Source organism: Myotis davidii, unplaced genomic scaffold, assembly GCF_000327345.1.
Source record: "Myotis davidii unplaced genomic scaffold, ASM32734v1 scaffold399, whole genome shotgun sequence".
In the NCBI taxonomy this organism is placed as follows: domain Eukaryota; kingdom Metazoa; phylum Chordata; class Mammalia; order Chiroptera; family Vespertilionidae; genus Myotis; species Myotis davidii.
In genome coordinates this window covers 1,138,607-1,143,974 of record NW_006292094.1, presented here as the reverse complement: position 1 = coordinate 1,143,974, position 5,368 = coordinate 1,138,607, and the positions used below count along the sequence as shown (strand labels likewise).

The following is a 5,368-nucleotide window of genomic DNA, read 5'->3' as shown; positions in this document are numbered from 1 at the left end:
TCATCGGTTGATTCTTGTATGTGTCCTGACCAGGGATAGAACCCACAACCTTGGCATATTAGGAGGATGTTCTAACCAGGTGAGCTACCTGGCCAGGACTTTCTTAAATCTTTTTATTTTTTATTATTTTTAAAATATATATTTTTATTGATTTCAGAAAGGAAGGAAGAGGGAGAGAGATAGAAAACATCAATTATAAGAGGGCATCATTAATTGGCTGCCTCCTGGATGCCCCCTACTGGGGATGGAGCCACAGCTCAACCACTGAGGCATCCTGGCCAGGCTCCTTTAAATCTTTTTAAAAGGACCTACTGCTCTGGCTTGTGTGGCTCAGTTGGTTGGGCATCGGCTCATGCACCAAAAGGTTGTTGGTTCGAGTCCCGGTCAGGGCACATGCCCGGGTTGCAGGCTCAATCCCCAGTAGGGAGCCTGCAAGAGGCAGCCGATCAATGTTTCTCTCTCCCTCTCTCTTCCTCTAAAATCAATAAAAACATTTTTTTAGAAACAGGGCCTCCCATGTGGCAGGCACGGAGGATCTGAAGAGGGTAAGAAATGGCCCCGCCCTTGTGACCTCATGTCATGGCAGGGCAGATGGGCACCTCAGAAAGAGCGCTGCCCCTTCGGTGCCAGCAGGACAGTGGGAGGGTGGGACTGCACCCGCCCGTCCAGATTTCCAGATGCAAACGGGAGCATCCCATCACTCGTCGGGACACCCACTAGCTGACATCATGGGGACAAAAGGTGCAGATGACAACGGGGTTGCTTGCTCCTCAGTGGTATTGCCACACGGGGTCAGTGCTGTGAGGTTTCCACAGACCGAGGTGCGTCCTGCCCTGCTCTCCCTCTGCCTGACCCTCCCAAGGGCTTCCCTTCCGGACCCACAACAGGGGGATAATGCTAGCTCACAGCTGTGCCCATTCCAGCAGACATGTGTAAGCAGATGGCGCATAATAGATGCTCGTAGATGTCTCCTTTTCTCAGTTCCAGATCGATCCATTTTCCCCAGCGTTTCTGAGCTAACAGCAGCCCAGCCTCTCAAAGTCCCACCTGTTCCCAACTGGAACTGAAGACCTATGTGCCCGGGAAAAATGTCTCAGGGCTGGTGTGTGCGTGTGTGTGTGCGTGTGTGTGTGTGTGTGTGTGTGAGAGAGAGAGAGAGAGAGAGAGAGAGAGAGAAGGGGGGAGAGGCTCAGACTGTATTCCTCTCCTTTGCAGAAAGCTTGCCATTTTTCGAGTTAGACTTGGCGTTCTACATCGATGCCCCAAATTCCCATTCCTTAGTGTGAACCCTGTCTGTTCCGCTCCCAGCAAACCTGTCAAAGGCAGGGTCTCCCCCGCACCAGCCTGTGCCCCCAGGAGCCCCCGCAGCTCCCCAGCACCACCCACATCCAGCCTCGCACAAAAGGTTGCAGCCAGGCTGTCCCCTCCTGACACACGGAGCCCGGAGCGGTTACGATCTCTTCCGTTAGAACTTTTTAACGGTGTCATAAATCTTTTATTAACATTTGGTATTATACTAATTAAAACTGTTCTCTGTATGTATTATTAATTTCCCTCGCACTCCTTGCCGGGGTGACGTTTTTAGCCAGCTAAGCAGAATGGAGCCAGTAAATAAGGAGAAACTCATTTCCAGACAATTAGCCTCGCAGAAAAATACGTCGGTTAATGGAAGGCATGATGATTACAAATTTTACCTAAATAAACAGGGTATCTTAATGGTAACTCTTCAAGCTAAGTAAACAGATTGGGGTGGTAATGTCCTAAGCAATACTTAAATGTAACTGTTTAATAAATTGGTAAATTACTCATTTCATCTTAGAACAAAATGGTAATACTGCAGTAATAACCTAGTATATATTCCGTAAATATGAAGCATTATCACTTTAGCTCTGTAGAAATCACCACAGTGATATGTCAGCATTGATCTAAAACTGCAGCATTTTATCTCAAGTTTATTACCCATTTTTGAGAATCGCTGAGACTTTCAGAGCATAATGGCAATAAAAGAAGAATTTAAAAAGCGCTTTAATGTGCATAAGTTAATCAGAGGTATCCTCAGGGGGAAAAGGAAATTTGGTAAAACATGAATTATAAGCATCATTTAAACTTACTTTGGACACTAGAGATAATAAATGGCACCATAATTTAGAAATAGCTTTTAACATCAATGACGGTAAGTACCACTTTACTGTTCATAAGAATTGCAGAGCATTGGTGCTGAGGCCAATTTTATTAGCCATTTTTTTCTTTATAAAAGCAATCCAGCCTTTGCCACAACGGAGGAGACAGGAACAAGAGTTACGTGCTAATATGCAAAATGCATTTAAGTTTTTTGAAATAGAGAATAATAAATTGTGCCAAAAGATAGAGTCTAGAGACAAATGAACGATCATTTAAAAAGAACAAGGCCCTCTCAGAGTTTACGTATTTGGGGAAACTTGATAAAAAACAACAACAAAAAAACAACCAACAAATTGTTCATGCATTTTCCCATTTGCCGGAGCACACGGGTGTGCTTTCAAACCCGAGTGATGAAACTATAAATCCCGGCGATTGGGAGATGCTGCAACAGAAATATATTTTTGCACATTGTCGCCACTGACAAATCATCTTTAAACTCCATGAAGTGCAGGTTCAACTTTCTCTGCAGGATGCCCAGGCCGGCTTCCTGCCCGGAAGCCTCACACCCTGACCTTCACTTTCTCAGGGAGCCGGCAGGTCAGGATGCAGGCATTCTGGCAGCTCATGCCCGCCCCGCCCTGCCCGCCCACCAGAGCAGCTTAAGCTGTGGGTCGGCGGGTCGCCAGGACTCGCCAAACCACCTACTAAGTGCCCAGTGCGCTGAGCATTCTGGGGCCGGGAGAAGCTTGTCTGGCACAGCACACAACCAGGTTGGCAAAACCTGGCTCATGTGAAAGACACAGATCCCAGACGTCTGCCCTTCAGGACTGAGTAACTCCAGGTTCAAGGTCTTTTGCTTTTTACTTGGTGGATTGGAGGACAAACAAAATAATCCACCTTATTTGATGCCACTGGGTAACACAGATGCTGCCCCTCCCTCCCCTGCTTTAGAAATGGGGGGAGGGTTGGGAGGAGGGGGGCAGTCTTTCTGCAGGCAGGTGGGGACAGACCCAGCGCCCTGTGCAGCGGGAGGAGGAAAGGACAGGAGGGGGCGCTGCTGAGGCGGGAGCAGGCGCTCTGGCTCCGGCAAGGCTCTGTGCTGTGCACTTGCAGGCAGAGAGCAGGCCTGCGGGCCCCCTGTCCCCCTCAGCCCTGGCTCCTCTATTTACGTCCATCTTCCCTCCAGACCCTCCATCACTGTCTGCTCACTACACATCGCTGACATGCCCTCCCTCTCAGAGTCCAGGAAATACCACGTTGGCCTGCCTTCTCATGGGAGGAGCCACATTTTGTGTGAGAGCAACACCCGTTAAAACCGTGTCTGCCCCTGTCTCCACAGAGCACCCCAACTTTGGTTGAAGACCTCAACTTTCGAAATAGATTGGCGCATGCTGGGCTAGGGGAGAGAGAGAGAGAGAGAGAGAGAGAGAGAAGAGAGAGAGAGAGAGAGAGAGAGAGAACTGTTGTGGGTAGGCAGGCAGCTGTGTGACCTTCAGCAAATACATGTGAAAGTCACTGAGCCCTCCTTTCCTCGTCTGTAAAATAAAGTTTTAACAACAAGCTTATTGAGAGGATGGAGCGAGAAACATCGGCGATGTCCTGAGTGCCGTGCGCGGCTCAGGGTAGGCTCAGCGCACACCAGGTCCCCCCTGTCCGGAGTCACAACACCTGGATGCTCGCCCAGCCCCTGTGGGCACCAGCACATTATCGAATGTCCCCAAACCTCGGGTGTCTCATCTCCAACGTGCGGTCTCCTTCCTAGGTGTGTCTGAAGGGTTAAATGGGATCACCCGTGTGAAATGCGTGGTTAGCTGCCCGGCCCTCAGTAGATGTTCTGAAAAGGCTCCTCACTGTTACTATTATGTAATAAACAGGAGCCGAGCAGGTGTCGTGTGCCAGGCACTAGCAACCAAAATACACAGAAGCCTCGGAAGGCGACACAACACCTGGTTGCTCTTACTAAGCCATTTCTAGAAGATTCTTTGTGGGGGGACTTTGCACGGACTGGGGTGAGTCGCGGCTCTGAACGCAGACATCACTGGTGGAATCCCAGCCCCACCACTTACTGTCTGAAGGTGAGCGAGTCACTCCTCTCTGGGTGCCTCCTTCTCTCTAGGAGAACAAGAACAATTCATCTTGAGAAGATGCACCTCCCACTAATCATAAGCATAGTAAATGCACCAGGCGCCCGCTGAAGCGCTCGGTGGGAAATGTCACTCCACCCTCAACCCCAGGAGGAAGAGCTATCCTTGCAGAGCGCAGACAGGACACTGAGGCTCAGAGAGGCAGAGAGCTTGCCCCAGGCTGCACAGCCTGTTAAAGCTCCACACTCACAGGCCTGCCCCGGTTAAGTACCGCCTTCCCTCAGGGTCTGGCAGCGTCTGGCAGCTGAGGGCTACACCAGGGCTCATCCGCACCCAGGCGGCCTCAGTTGAGCCGTTTGTTACAAAGCCAGGGCTTAGGGCGAGGGCAGCGGGAGACCTCTGGCTCCCTTAGATAATGTGCAAACCCAGCACCCTCTAACCACTTATTTCAGGGGTTTAAGAAATACCCGGGGATAGCAATGGTAGCAGCAGCCACACAGCAATGCTGCTGTAAACACAACCCCAGGTACTGTGGTTCGAATCTGACTTAGGGAGGATAACTTCCATCCGCTTGGGTTAAAGTCCTGGCTGGCTTCCGAGTGGCCTCGGGGATGTGTCACTCCTCGGAGCCTCAGTTTCCTTATCTGTAAAATGGGGATTACAATCACACGTACCTATCTCCTAGGACTGTGGCGAGGATTACGTAAGATTGCGCACACGTTCTCAGCCAATGGTAGCCTCTGGGCGCCGGGATCCGCTGCGGGAGGGTGTTGGAGGCCGAAGCGCTGCGGGGGCTGTGAGGGCTGGGGCGCTGGGGACCCCCGAACAGGACCCCATCCCTGCGCAGAGGGACCACTCTGACACACCCGCTTGAAACTACCGGCTTCAATAAAGGCAACCCCTCTTCCTGCGTCTCGCCGGGGTTGGGTTTCCTCTCTGCTCTCCCCACCCGGCCTCCTCCTTAGTCCCGCCACTTCCTAGGAACAAAAGTGTCCCAGCTGTGGCGGCCCAGACGGCAGATGCGACTGCGAGCTGTTTAGCATTCTGGGTAGTCACTGGAGCCCATTGCGGGCCCGGCACCGCCTTCCCAGCCCCGGGGTCTCGGCGGGGTTTGCCCATTAGTTCCCGCGAGGCGGGCCTTCCGCCGAGGATCCGTCTCCGAG

At 51.4% G+C, this 5,368-nt stretch overlaps 1 long non-coding RNA gene across 1 annotated transcript in view; it reads right to left on the bottom strand.

Annotated features, from left to right (window-relative positions):
• Window positions 1–4,267, bottom strand: part of LOC107183342 — a 26,302-nt gene extending 22,035 nt beyond the window's left edge. Inside the window, exon 1 of the long non-coding RNA XR_001514126.1 lies at window positions 4,188–4,267. This is a non-coding gene — a long non-coding RNA (uncharacterized LOC107183342). The remainder of the gene's footprint in view (window positions 1–4,187) is intronic.
• Window positions 4,268–5,368: the final 1,101 nt, after the last annotated feature.